Genomic DNA, 15,703 nt, shown 5'->3' with positions numbered 1-15,703 from the left:
TCATTTAAGTTCCAATTTTAGTAAGGAACTAGCAATAGTGCCCCCGCGATGCTGCTGGCGTGAAATTCAACATGTTCAAATGCATTCTTAAGCAGTATCAATTTGAATGCAATTAATCAAAGCACAGGTTCCAGCATACCTTGTAATTTGTCCAAGGTGGAATTATTTTGTGATAAGGTATTGGAAAAACAAAGTTCAAATCTATTATAGAACAATATTCCAATCAAATAGATATGGGATCACATTGACCATAAACTATTACAATATTCCACAGTTCATTACATTAGCATTTCTAGCCATTAGAACCTCGAAGACATAACTAATCAGTGTTATAGAAACTTACCACGAAATTAACAAAAGAGAATAGAAGACCGTAAGCTTCATTCGGTTTCATAGCATATCATATTCGTTTAAGAAAACCTCCTTGTAGTTTGTCGTTCAACAAATCCTACTCAGAGTAAAAATAACAGTAATAACTCACAGGAGCATAAAGTATAACCATTAAATTAAATTCAATAGAACATAAAATATAATGACTACTATACGTATAACTCCATAAATTCCTGACCACGCAAACCTTGGGAGGTCCAATAGGTCTAAAAGTCTCAAAACCCTCTCCATATTTAGCTTCAATGCCTGAAAACACTGCAAAACGGAGGAAAAAACATAAATTCATCAAAATTCCTATCTTATTTACACATATTTACAACTATGTTTACCTTGTTCTTAATTGCTAAAAGAACTGAATAGTTTCTTCAATCGATTCTCAAATGCATTAATAAGATATGTTAACAACAAACATATGTTGATCTACCAATGTAAGTGTACCATGAGAAGAAAAACTAAATTTTCAATTGCTCATCAATAATTAAAACTGACATATGTTAAAGGATGCATATGAGAAGAAAGTAGACTTTTCAATTTGCTCATCTCACATTTTTTATTAAGTTGATTCACCAAGGTATCAGCCAACATCACATAAGAATATGCATATTCCAAGAGGAATGTGACTAACCAGAGAGATTGGTGATGCCATTTGAGATAGCAAGGGCAGTGCAGACACCTTTCCTTCATCCAGACATGTCTCCTCCGAGTAACAGCTTTGCGAACGTCTACATCATTTAAACATCTGCAATCACAAAATAAATACGAAATAATTAAAATTTTAAAAAACAAATAAATCATGTTAATTAGAACAGAATCAGATAACAAAATTTTCAGCTGCACATAAATTGGTATGTATTTTCACTGAGTTTTCAGGATGTGAATACCACTGGACATCCCCTAAATTTTCTCGGAATCCAAACAGTGAGCAAGAATTTCCCAGAAGCCCAAATTTAGAAGGGAAAAAAAAACATTTAAACATAAAAAGGAAAAAAAATAAACAAAACAAAATGAAATACCAGATAAAACACTCAATTAAAAATAACTAAGCAGAACAAAAAGCCAATGACAAAAAATATGAACATATGTAGCAAATCCAAAGCACACCCTAGAATCTTAATAAAGACAGAGAAATAAGAAGCAGCTTTCAAATAAAAAAAAAAGGACATAAAACTAATTTAATAGTACCTAATTTAGCATGTGGGGGATTCAAATTGGATGTTCATCACTAATAATATTTCACACTGTTTACAAATAGGTAAACTGTGTCCTAAATCATGTTTGCATACTGTCTTCTACTCTACTCTGTCCAAGTGTATATCGTGTTGGACTCAAACCCAACCTTAACCTGCAAAATTAAAGTTAAAATATTTTTGTTTCGAATGATCTGATACCCGAGAATAGAAAAAGATATATGATAATAGAGAAAGGCCAAAAAGAAGAAACACCCATTCACTAAACCATCCCTTCAAATCAACACACAGTCAGCATGCAGAGAAAGATCGCTTTGGACATAAAGTCACGCAACAATGGGAACATGACTACCCAGATAGAACTGTGATTAACTCACTCTATCTGTAAACAAAAGAAACCCAAACCAAGTTCAGCAAGAATTATGCACGACCTTTTTGAAAACTATATAATGAATTATAAAAAATTGTTAAACAAACATGGACTGGAGGTTATCTTAAAATTCATTTAAATGGAAAATGGTAAATTTGGTTCACTTGAGATGCTAACCTTTCAAAATGCAATACTAATAAAAGTTGCACTTGCATATTAGGATGAAATACATTAACGCTTACACTTAATCAGAAAAAACTAACAGAATTCTAATTTGTTTTTCTACTCAATGTTCCAGGAAATTGCCTAAATAGTAATGAACAATTGCACATGGAGCCTACCTTTTGAGTAGCACTTGAAAGCTCTCTTTGAACTCTCGTGTGCTCATATGAGAGGGAATTTTGTTGTTGCTCAATTTCAAGTCTAGCCTCTCTTTCCCTAATGAGAGATTCCATTGCAGCCTGATAGACATATTCAACATTTACTAATGTACAGAAGTTAACTAAATTTAGCCACATTGAATATCAAACCCATCTAATTACCATCTTATCCAACTCTTATTTCGTAAATTTCTCTTGCAAAGAAGCATAGTTTTTCCTGAGCCCCACAATAATCTAATTCAATTCTTCTTCCTTGCTTTTCAATAAGATCCCTATTATCAAACAAACACAATTACTGTAGTAAACAACTTCATTGAGGATTCAAACACACAAAAGATGTTATTCATACCCATTTCACTGCGTTGCCGCTCTAACAATGAAAAATTAAAATTAATAATAATCGCTCAAATCAATTACAGTATATCACAAATTATGCCATTTAATAATCAATAAATTTAAGAAAATTTAAAATGAAATCAAAATCTTTAAATATCCTAATTTTCTCGAATTTCGGAAGCCAAACAATTAAAAAAAAAAAAAAAAGGAGATGAATGAGAAATGAAGGTTGAGTAACTAACTTGTCAGGATTTGGATAAGAGGCAGGAAGAGAAGGCCATGATCGGAATTCAGTATTCCTCTTCTTCTTGTAATTTCTGTTTCTCCTTTCAGATTTCAAATACAAAACCACCCATACTTAAATCAACTTAATTCCTGTAAAAAGTTTGGTATAAAACTTTCATGACACTTCTATAAAAATCCAGCATGCATAGTTCTTTTAAAATCAACACATAACTTCATTTTAAACTTGTGAAGGCACAAACTTAATCAATTGATTTATATTTAAATAGAAAGAAAGTAGTGGTCAGTTTTACCTATTTTTTGTTTGGTCACTCCATTTCTATTTTTAATTAGAAGCTTGTAACTTTTATGCATTTTCCTATAATTTTTACTTCCCTTCCCTTCCCCTGCTGCATAAATAGTAGAGTAGCTCTCGTTTACCTACAATAAATTAAAAACCATTTGGAGAAAATAACCAAGCATTTGGTTATTAGATTCTTAGTAGGCAAAGCAAGAAAATTACACATAACGAAACTATTGAAACTTTAAAACCCACTTCCCAAATTAGATTCTCTGACTGGCTAATGAGCATATCGATTTAAACTATCATCCCAAACCTGCAATGCCTGAGGTTTTTTTTCTTTTCTAGACAGTCTAATTAATCATTTTTAATAGAAGAATACAATTCATATAACAATAATTAGTAGAGAAAACGAACGCAGTAATGTAAAAATCATGGGGTTACTTGAATTTTGAGGGCTGAGGACGATCGCTTAATAGCACCAAGTTCCATTTTTAGTCAGAGTCCGCAACTGAATTTGAGACTCTTCTAGGTTCCTGTTAACAAACATAACATGGTGGACCAAATTAAAAACATATTTAAACCAAAAATTATAATTTGAGTTTTTCTAATTTTTTTCTATAAGAATTCTCATAACTCTAAACAAAAAGAAATGTTTACCGCAAGCTTGGAGCTAACTGGGGTCAATTCTCCTTGCTCTGCAATCACACAAAACAAAAATCAAAGTTCAAAACTTAATATAACCTCATCTGCCAATTCAAAGTCCAAACAATTAACTAAAAAAATCCAGAATTTATAAAGTTTAAACCATAATTATTGAGGTTAGATTGCAGGACAACCAACCTCTACTCGTTTTCTAGCAAATTTGGGGTCCTTGATTTCTAGACTTTGAGTAGAAACTGATTATATCATGGGCTAATATTCAAGTACCACAAAATATAATTTGATCGTAGTAAGCTTTTCGATTCAGTCCAAACGAAGGTATTATATGTTCACATATATATATATATATATATATATATATATTCACAACCATAAAAAAGAAGAAAACAACTCTTGGTGCAGAGCAAAAATGAAGCCGAAGCGATGATCAACACGCGGAGAGCATTCAGGCTGAAAAAAAAAAATCAAACGTTGGATTCGAGGGCAAGAAGGTCATTTCACTGCAGCAAAGAGGGAGAAAAGAACGGGAAGGAAGGAATGGGAGGGCAGCTTGGGGAGTTCACTGCTGGTGAACAGTGCTTGCTCTCACAGGATGAACAGTGTTTTCTGCTGAGCTTTAGTATATAGATATAGATAATATATATTTTTTTTCCTCCCACCTCACATCATGACCTCACAATTTCAGATTGGACTATCTTTCCTATATATATATTTCTGCCACTTCGCATTTATTAGCCCTTTTTCGAGGAATGAGCCTTCATTACTACCACCACCACCACGCAACTGCAATGGCAATGGCATCTCTGTTTTCCTGTCTTTTTCTTAAATGGAAGGGAACGATCAAGACGTGCTCATCAATTTCCTTGGTATGCTAAACAAAAAAAATATTAGAAAACAAAAACCAAACACATCAAATCAGCTTTTCATATTTTTTAATCATTTTTTTCTCTCTAACCGATATCTTTATCATTTTATGTAATTGTGGCATCCCTTCTATCCTCTGTCTTTTCAAGGAATGGGTCTTCGCATTTATTATCTCTTTTGTGAGTAGCTTTTTTCTTTCGGCTTTTTTTCAAAGGCTTCGGATGTAGCACAGAGGGGAGTACATGCTGATGAGAGACGCAAGACCTCGAAGATTGTTTTTTCTTTTCCATGATGACCAACACATGCATACAAAGGGTAAAATTGTAAATTTACTGTACAGAACGGAAAAAAATAGATGTGAATGGGCAGCAGCGCAAGGGCAATTCCGCCAAAACACTGTTCGTGAATAGTGCTTTTCTATCGGGTTTTAGTATATAGATAATATGAAAATGGAAGGTAGAAGTGGGAGGGAGAATGAAGCAAAAAAAAAAAAAAGAATGTATGAAACCAAACTGTTTTTATAAGGTAAGAAACATTAATAATAAAAAATGATACTCGTATGACATAGTGTACTATCATTTGTATCATCTTTCTAATAAAGTTGGGATCCACATGCGTTGACTGATCCTAAATCAGTAACATCATAACAATAGTATCATGATTACAACTACAATAAAAAATATAATATAAAATTATAGCCACATAATCACACATACCAAAATGAAAGACAATGCTTATGGGGGACAAAACAATTTGCATCATATTTTGATCAATTTGCATCATATTTTGATGAATTTGCAAAAGACAATGCTCCATCGACAAAGAAGTCTTGCTAGCTATGAGGCATTAGAAAAATCTGCTCATAGTTCTTTGCCAAGGGAAAAACACACAAATTCAAAAAAACACAACACAAAACAAACTCCTTGGAAGTATGATTTCTAAACCATGAGAGACCCACATGTAACCAACAGGAAAGATAAACTCACAAGGCGTAAACTCTATAATATGGACCCAACACCATCAAATACACAAGGTAAACATCGTACCATTCACCTGAAGACCTTGAAACGAGAAACAATAAGAAAATAAGCCTATGAATCAAAGCCACTACAATTGACGTCCACAAGGGAAATACTGCACCACTTTGTGATGATTTTGCAGTTGTTAAGAAAACCCTCTTATTTCGTATGAGTCACTAAATTAGTCTAATATATGAAATATTTGTAAAATATCATCTTATGATTAACCTTTATAACACACTTCCAACAAATGGCTTAAAACCATTTCAAGAGGTTTAAGTTGATGGGGCTTTCAATGGATCATTGAAATTTGGTGGCGTTGGTGTTGTGTTTCGAGACAAAGCCATAGCCATAGGATTGTTTGTTTGTATGGTCTCTCATATCACTAGTCCCAAGGCTATGAGGTTCATGTCATCAAGGGAGGGTGTGCATCTCACTTTGGAGCATCATCAAAACCGCATGCATCTCAAGAGTGACTCTTTTCAGCTAGTTCATGCGATTGGAAGCCCTCAAGAGGATTCTCCTTTCTTTAGGTCTAGTTTTTTTATAACCTTAAGCATTAGCTTCGCTCCTTCGATGATTCACATGTGTCCCATCCTTCTACCAATGTTGTGGCACATCGTTTGGCCAAGTTGGCCTTGCTTTATGAATATGTATATCCTTGATTCGATGACTTCTCTATATCATCTAGATGTACATTTTAAAGATACTACTTATTAAGTAATAAAATTGCTACTGTATTCTCCTATATAAAAAAGTATTACCACCTATAATAAAAACAAAAATTAATTACATCTTGTTGTAGGCCTATTTAACTGAGCTATTCTAGGGGAATAGAGAGGGGAGGCCGGCAACAATAAGAGAGAGAAGAGAGAGATTTAATTGTGAGGTGTGTGCTGTATCACCCTATTGTGCCTTTATTTATAGTAGTAGGATAAGTTAAATCCTTACCCTTTTAGGATTACAACTCTAATAGGAATTAAACTACTAAAGGGAATATTCAAAGATACCACTAGATACATTACGATTTACACAATCACATTCTTATTCTAAATATGACTGCAACACTCCCTTAAGTGTGTAAATACTCAAACAAAACATCGCATCAGATCTTCAGCAGATAAGGTAGAATAGTTGATGAAGTTGGCACAACGGGCAAATGTGAGTCTCAAATTACATTGGTAGTAAAACTCACAAAACCTCACTATGGTAAAACCCAAGGCATGGGGAAAACCCATAGACTAAAGAGAAAAGTGAGAAGTATGCATAATGTCTAAAAAAAACGTCAAACATGACGAAAGTAGTGAACTTAGTGGAGTATGATCATCTCAGATGGGTGCCTCGTCAAAACCTCGTTAGGTAGCAAAAACCTAGTGGGAAAAATGCTCCTAATCGTAGGAAAAAGAGTACATTAAGATCAAGTGAGTATGCTTCAAGATACTCCCCTTAAGTTAAACGTAACTTCCAAATAAGAGAACTACAAGCAATTCAACTCAGATAATTTACGTATACCGATTCCTTGGACAAGCTTCTGAAAAGTCGACTTGGGCAATAACTTGGTAAAGAGATTAGCCAAGTTGTAACTTCAACATTCTGATGATGTTGTTGCTGGTGAGAATAAAAGAACTTCGGCGCTATGTGCTTAGTGTTATGTCCATTGATGTATCCCTTGTTTAACTGCTCGATACATGCTGCATTGTCTTTAAAGATCATCGTAAGAAGGTCAATAACAAAAGTAAGACCACTAGAGCTTTGAATATGTTCCATGACTACTCTCAACCAAAAGCACTCACGTTATGCTTCATGCAAGGCGAGAATCTCATCATGGTTCGAAGAAGTCGCAACTAGCGTATGTTTGGTAAAACTTCAAGAAATAGCGGTGTCTCTAACGATAAAGACATAGCCTGTTTGGGAACTTGCCCTATGTGGGTCAGACAGATATCCAGTATCTGCGTAACCAATAAGGCGGGAATCAACCTGAGAATTGAGGGGTGCGGTAACTCTCGAAGATTCGTGGGTGTAGAACAAGCCAAAATTCGTCATACCCTTGAGGTAGCGGAAAATGTCTTTAACACCATTCCAGTGTCTAGGTGTGGGCGCATTGTTGTATCTAGCCAAAAGATTAACAATGAATGAGATGTCGGGCCTAATGCATTGGGCCAAGTAAATAAAACCCCAATTGCACTTAGGTATGGAACTTCAGGTTCCAAAATATCTTCCTCATCTTCTTTTGAACGGAAGGGATCTCGTTTAGCATCTAGAGTTCGAACGACCATAGGTGTACTCGAAGGCCTTGTTTTATCTTCATTAAAACGTCGAAACACCTTTTGGGTGTAGTTTAATTGATGTACTAGGATTCCATCCGAACAATGCTTGATCTCTAGGCCAAGGCAATATCAAGTTTTCCCAAGATCTTTCATCTCAAATTCTGATTTCAAGTGAATGGCAATTTTCTTAAGCTCTACGGGAGTTCCAATAAGGTTCATGTCGTCGACATAAACTGCAACGATCGCAAATCCGGAATATGACTTCTTTATGAACATGCATGGGCATAATTCGTTGTTCACATAACCCTGACTTATCAAATATTCACTCAGGCGATTATACCACATCCGCTCGAATTGTTTCAATCCGTAGAGTGATCTCCTCAATCTAATAGAAAGAGTGTTCTGTGGTCTAGAACTATTTAAACCAGTCAATGGAAGTCCTTTTGGAACTTTCATGTAGATTTTCGTACCTAAATCCCCATAAAGATATCTGGTTACCACGTCCATAAGCTGCATATTCAGTTTTTTTCAAAAACTACCAAACTAATTAGGTAGTCGAACGTTAGAACGTCAATTACAGGGGAATATGTCTCTTTGTAACCAATCCCAGGATGGTGAGAAAAGTCTTGCGCTACGAGGCATGCTTTGTATCATATTATTTCATTCTTCTCATTATGCTTCCTTACGAAAAACCCACTTGTAGCCCACTGGCTTCATATGTGGTGGAGTAGGAACTATAGGTCTAAACACCTTACGTTATGGATTGCTTGTTTCTAGTTTGACCAATCTGTTATACATCGGAATTTATCAACAAAATGTGGTTCAATGTCATCGCTAAGCATGATGTCAGTAGCTATTGTGTACGCAAATGCATCATTGACGATCATCTCATTTCGATTTCAAACCTCATCCAATACTTCACAATGGACAGCAATTTCGCAACTCTCGGGAGGTCGGGTTGTCTCGTCTAAGACATCACTGTAATCTAGAATGACCTCATGCATTGGAACACATGAGTAAACGATGGTCGGATTCAAACTGGGGTCACTAGTTGGTGCCGATTTCCTCTTTTGGGGTTGTGAATCCTTTAAACCAAGGGGTTTGCCACGCTTCAGGGTCGGAGTAGATGATTGGCCAACCGCCAATGTACCGGGTCACGTGGAAGTTGTGGCTTCCCCACATTCGGGGAAGGTCCTGCCTTCCCAGGCGGTGTTACGACATACGCGGGGTACGTTTATCCTTGCATGTGCGTTTGCAGCAGGTATATGTGATCATGTCACCTTAGCTAGATCGGTAAAAGCATCCGGCATGCTTTGAGCAATGCTCTGAATATCTATAATTTGTCGCACCTCAGTTTCAGACTAGGCAGTGAGGGGATCTAAATGAGACATAGTGGGAACATACCACAACAATTTGCAGCGTTCTCCAGGAACGTTAGCATGCTTATCTCCCCTTAATGACGAGAAAATTGTCTCTTCAAAGTGACAATCTGCAAAACGTGTGGTAAAAAGATTTCCTGTTAACGGTTCTAAATAGCGAACAATTGACGGCGAATCATGACCGATATAAATTCCCATTTTTTCTCTAAGGACTCATTTTGTTACGTTGTGGCGGCGCTATTGGCACATAAACTACGCATCTAAACACACATAAATGCGAGACGTCAGACTCGTATCTAGTAACCAACTGTAACGGTGAATGAGGTTAGGTAGTGGTGGGCTTCAGGTGGACCAGCATAACTGTGTGCAATATTACATAGCCTCAGGCAGATACCGGCAGTTTGGTTCACATAACCAAAGTCTGAGCTATCACTTGAAGATGCTTTATGAAAGCTTCTGCCAGGCCATTTTGGGTGTGAACTTGGGGTACATGATGTTCCACATCAATCCTTACTGACATGCAATAATCGTCAAAAGTCTGTAATGTAAACTTTCCAACGTTATCCAGTCGAATTGACTTGATCGGATACTCAGGGTGGTAAGCCCTTAGCTTAATAATTTATGCTAGGAGTTTTGCAAATGCAACATTGCATGTGAACAATAGGCAAAAATGTGACTATCGTGTCGATGTATCAACCAACACCATAAAGTATCTAAATGGTTCGCATGTTGATTGGATAGGTCCATAAATATCCCCTTGAATCCTCTGAAGAAACTTAGAAGGGTTGTGAATAATCTTTGTATTTGAGGGTTGAATATTCAACTTCCCTAAAGAACACGCTTTGCATGGCAGGAATCAAACGAAAGGATGTAAATGATGCCCATGTGATGATTTGAGGATACGGTGCGTCATGTCACATCCGAGATGTCCCATACTATCATGTCAAAGCTACAAAGTGCTCTGGAACTTAGGCACAGGGCAAGCCACATGGTGGACTTTTATGCCGCGAATGGTTGTGATGTACAACCCACTCGGGACACGTTCCAACTTCTCGTGAATACGCTTTTGGCCATATTTGTACGACATGATAGGAAGAAATTCAGAACCATTATCTTCAGTTGTTTCAGTATGATATCTCTAAAACTTAGCGACGTTCTTTCGGAACGTGGAGAATAGAATGCCTCTTTAATGGTTAAAACAGTACCATTGGACAACTTGATATGGACCTTTGTGTATCCTTCAATCAGGTTGGATGGGCCTGAGAGAGTTGTCAGAGGTGCGTTCTTAGGTACAAATTTAGTAAAATAGTGATGCTCATGCAATATGGAGTGCATGGTAGCATTATCAGCCAAACAACTAACTTCCTCACTAGACATATACTTAGAAATAAATTGATTGAATTGGTCACATGCATAAATATAATTCCATTAATTCAATTCATCAATTTGAGAAATAATATCTATAAAATAACAATCCTTAATTCAAAACAAATCAAAACCAAACAAATTATTTCAAATACATAAAAAAAATTGTCCAAAAATTAAACCATAAACCTAAAAATTAGGGGGGGGGGGGGTGTCCAGCCACTCCTAGTGGGTTTGGCCACTAGGGGTAAAACACCCTAAAAACATGTCTAAAATTTATTCGTCCATAGGAGCTGATGCCCCCTGAAAATCTGATATCTCCATAGATGTAGTAGCATCTTCCGGATTTTCCACAAGCGCAAAGTTAGACTCATGACGGGAATGATATTTGGCAATAGCCTCGGGGGTAGCTCTACATACGCGTGACCAATGATCATTTGATCCACAGCGGTAGCACATGTCCATTTTTGTGGAAGCCGATTGAACGATAGCTTTTCCCTTGTTCTTGAAGTATGGGGCCTTAGTGGCAAGGGGTTGGCTCTTTTGGGTCAAATTTCCTCCCTTAGGTGGGCCTTGATTATGTGGACCTTGGGATCGTGGTTGGGCTTGCCACCCATTGCCACAACCACGATGATTTTTGCGACGTTTATGGCTGCTAAAATTGGTCGCATGGGCTTCAAGTGCGGTGTTCAAGCTAGTAGGTTGAGCTTGATGATTCTTCGTCAAAAGTTAGTTCTGTTTTTCAGAGAGAAGTAAAAAAGAGATCAAATCCAAAATTTGGTGAATTTCTATGCCCTATATTGTTGCTGCAGGATAATATTGGTGGCATGAAAGGTCGAATAGGTCTTTTTCAAGAGATCTGATTCGGTTAGTTCCACTTTACAGAACTTAAGTAGTGATCAGATTCTACAAACTTTAGAGTTGTATACATTCACGGACTTAAAGTTTTGAAAGCAAAGATGGTGCTAGTCGTGTCTTGCTTCAGGCAAGTAGATGTCTTTCTGGTGATCGAAACGGTCGGCCAGAGCAAGCCAGATAGTGCGCGGGTCATCATCATCAAGGTACTCAGTCTGCAGAGCATCATGGATGTGTCTTCGAATGAAGATCATTGCAATAGCTTTCTGAGCTTCGTCGACAGGTTTGTTGTCAATATGTGCCTCGATAGTGGCTCTAATACCCTTTAAAATAAGATGGAGTTTCACGTCTTGAACCCACTTCAGGTAGTTTCTTCTAGATACTTCCAGAGCGGTGAAATCGAGCTTGTTTAAGTTCGACATGTCCCTAAAACAGAAGGTACAACAAAAACGTGTTTAGTTATATGGTAATCCATAGACATACATTGTAGAACATTCGGGTACTATAGATATGTATTGGTTTAATTTAAGCATGAAAGCTACAAGTTTAATGTGGTAAGTTTTGAATGAAACTTCGGGTTTCAAAGGCACTAAATATGAAACTACAGGTTTAATTTAGTTTTATGAATGATTAGTTCATAAAGGAGAGATTCCTGCAAGAACACATAATGCAATATGCTGATTTAAGTGTAGTCGATTTGAGTTGCTTCGGAAACTCAAGTGTGAGAGTTTCGGGACTACAAAAGGATGTCAACGGTTCAAAGGATAAAAATAAATTATTGAATCATTAATGTCCAAAAGTGATCTTCAGGTCAATAATTTTAGATTAATTATCAGATTAATGGACTGCAAGTCACTTTTAATTAATTCAATAGATTGAGACAAAACGGGGTCAATTGTGGAAGCAAAATAATGACAAATGGGTCATATTAGCTTCAGTTGGTGATAAACCAAGTGATAATTAAATTAGAATTAATTAGCGTAAATCAAAGCTCCCCAAAAAATATTTTGGGCATGATTTATAATGCGGGGATCAAAAAAATTGGCTTTGGGATCAAAAAAGTTGGTTGTGAGTTGGTCTAGGGAGCCCAACTGAAGCTGGGTTTGGGTCAAGGCAAGCTAAGCCCAATAGCAAAAGCTGCGGGCAAGTGGGCCGATGCGAGGTCAAAGCCCAGCAAGCGGCATGGGCTTGCTACAGTCGGGCCTATGGCGCATGACAAAGCACAACAGCACAAGGCTGCTGGTAAGTTGGGCCGAGAACACATGGATAGGTCTAAGAAAGGCTGCAGGGTTTCTAAGGAGATGGGCTGGGCTTCGTGCCTGGGTAAGCTGGCCAGGCCGAAGGCCTAGTGTGTCCGTGTAGGCGTAGCAAAATCCAAAGGGCTGTCGTCATAGTCCTGACGTTGGAACGACATCATCTTGATGGCGTGCTTGACGTGGTTGGGCTGCAGGCCAGCGTAAAGGACAACGACGGTGCCACAATGGTGGTGCAGTGACTGTGCCGCACAATTTCCCAAAGTATATATATATATATCGGAAGTGCACCAGGGAATATGTTGAATATAGATTGTCTTTTCTTTCTTGCGATTCTCAGATGCTATCATCCGGTTTTCTAAAATTGATGATATGATGGAAAGGGAGGTTAAAAATCTACGCGAAGGGATTGATTTTCTTCATCTGAAGCATAAAGAGTATGCTGACGTAATTTGGACTTACCTCAGCAGCCATTTAAGAGATCAGTCTGAAATTAGGCACATCACAGGTTTCTGAGATTGTTATTACGACAAGCCTCTGTTTTTTATGCACATGTCACTTGAAGTAAATCTCATGGTAGCACATGTAGAGATGCATCATCATTTTTTTTTGTTTTGTTTTTGGGCAAAACTTCATAATATTTGATACCTATATATTTTAGGATCTATGTTCAATTTGTGACAGAGCAAGTATCAAATTTTACCAAATTTTGGTATGCTGCCTTTTGAGTGTCTGTTGAATGCGTAAATTTTTTTGTTATGGGTGACAGGTGAGCTGGATGACAAAATGGCTGACCTAGAGTTGAAGAGAAGGAAACTAATTAATCTGAAAATGCAAAAGGATGTTGGACCTGGGGTGCAGAACCATACTTCTAGTGCACTTAATGGAACCCTGTCCTCCGTTGCACCGTCTTACTTTCTCTTCTCTCTCTCTCTCTCTCTCTCTCTCTCTCTCAGCATTTGTTGCCGATACTAGAAGCCGACCGCCTTTCTGAGTATCAAGACACACATGAAGAAAATTTACCGCTGTCAAAACAATTGCAAGAATTTCAGGTTTATAATCTTAAATTCAAGTTTTGATAGCTCTTATTCATATGTTGTCCCAGGATGAAGTGAAGGATGACAAATACGTACTTTCTAAATGATCAACTCCAACATTGGAATGCTTGGTTTATGCGCAGATGTTTGGAATGCTTGCCCCATATTTTTTATGTTTAAAAGTTTAATTTCAGGCTGACAGGGCCCTTGTTGTGAGAAGGGAGATGGACCTAAATATCAAATTAGAGTCAGCAGATGCAGTTAGGAATGCCATTGACAATTCTGATTCTAGGATTGAAGAACTAGAACTTCAGCTGCAGAAGTGTGTAATTGCAAAAAATGACTTTGAGATAAACATGGAAGAAGCTGTCCAGGATTCAGGTAAAAGTGTTATAAGTTTGATATTTTGTTGATATTAACTGTTAATTTACCCAAGCTTGTGGCACTGAAAATGCTCTTTGCTGCAGGAAGAAAGGACATTATAGCAGAGTTTCGTGTGATGGCCTCATCTTTGTGTAAAGAAATGGGAATGGTGGAAACTCAGTTGAAGCGGTGGAAGCAAACAGCTCATGAAACACTTTGTTTACGTGACAAAGCCCAATCATTGAAAGCTTCATTAAGTACAAAGGTCTACTTCCATTCCCAGTTAACTCTCTCGTACTCAGATCAGTTGCTTCAACTTATTAGTTGTAACTTGTATGGCAAGGCAAGCCTGTGAAGTTGCTGTTTGTTCAAACATGTGTTTCCTATGTGCGTTTAAATTTATTACGTCTTACTAATTTTGTATGCTTATGAATATTCTACCAAAATTGAATTGCACATCAATTGCTGCATACCTTAATTTTTTTATGACCTTCGAATTGAATAGATTAAAAATAAACATGACACGGAAATAAGAAAATGTGTTCCCCATGAAATTGAGTAAATGTTGATCTTGGTTTAATTTTTCGGAATGATATCGTGGCCTAGGTTCGTGTCCAAGTCCTTTGTATTTTTTAAGTCAAATTCAATTTTTATCAAATTAGTAATTTTGTTTGGGAAATTGCACATATATAATATCCCACTTGAACAAAAAGGATTTACAATCAACAACATACACCTAGACTTTGCTACATGCGGTAATGTGACATTTATGGTAAATATTTTGTTACGTGGGCAACTTGTGTAGAACAAATTTATCGGTACGTGATATATTAAGTGTATACTGTAATATCACATTAAGGAACACATATTCTTGAATTGTTAGATTAGAATGTTTGATGCACAATTTCATGTAAATATTTCTAATTCCAATATATTACGTGTCATAATTTAAATAGACGAAAATAAAATTAAAAATTACATATCAATTTCATCTTCTACTTATATAACCAAAATTTTGTGTTAGAGATGAGATCACGCCGGATGTCGGCGCTGATGCAACATATGAGACATAAGTGGTTGACGTGAAAGCCACGTTTTAGAGGACAAGAAAAAATAGTTTGATTACGTGGATGTGTTGTTTAGCTGCCACGACTCTCGTGGCTCTGCGCACACTCCCTACAAAACAAAACGTCTACACAACTTCTCTCTCTTCACTCTCTCTCTCTCTCTCTGTGGATTTTGGATGTGTTGTTTGCTAATCCTCCCGACTTCTGAAAGTAAAGAAATTAATCTCAAACTCGTACTCAATCATGTCTCGCCTGAAGAACGACTGCTTGTCTTTCACTGTTTCATTGCAAGAGGGTTTTCGTAATGTTAAGAAGGCATGCTTCGTTGGTCAGGTTAGTTTGTTCTTGCCTTAATGACATAGCTATTTACAGACGTGAGCGTAAC

The 15,703-nt window shown here is 37.0% G+C and overlaps 1 long non-coding RNA gene across 5 annotated transcripts; it reads right to left on the bottom strand.

The window, feature by feature from the left end:
• Positions 1 to 180: 180 nt before the first annotated feature.
• Positions 181 to 4,273, bottom strand: LOC137718511 (uncharacterized). Of its 5 annotated transcripts, none has more exons than XR_015965073.1 (8): positions 4,030 to 4,273; positions 3,847 to 3,884; positions 3,631 to 3,722; positions 2,906 to 3,038; positions 2,490 to 2,599; positions 2,289 to 2,408; positions 1,016 to 1,129; positions 181 to 645 (listed from the first exon to the last, which is right to left on the bottom strand). It is a non-coding gene; the product is annotated as an uncharacterized LOC137718511 (long non-coding RNA). The 5 variants fall into 5 exon arrangements; XR_015965072.1 differs by adding an exon at positions 3,200 to 3,326 and having other exon boundaries at positions 3,847 to 4,252; XR_015965070.1 differs by having other exon boundaries at positions 181 to 448; positions 569 to 645; positions 3,847 to 4,240.
• Positions 4,274 to 15,703: the final 11,430 nt, after the last annotated feature.

Source organism: Pyrus communis, chromosome 8, assembly GCF_041283825.1.
Source record: "Pyrus communis isolate YQ-2024b chromosome 8, ASM4128382v1, whole genome shotgun sequence".
NCBI classification, from domain to species: domain Eukaryota; kingdom Viridiplantae; phylum Streptophyta; class Magnoliopsida; order Rosales; family Rosaceae; genus Pyrus; species Pyrus communis.
This window is presented reverse-complemented; position numbering and strand designations above follow the sequence as displayed.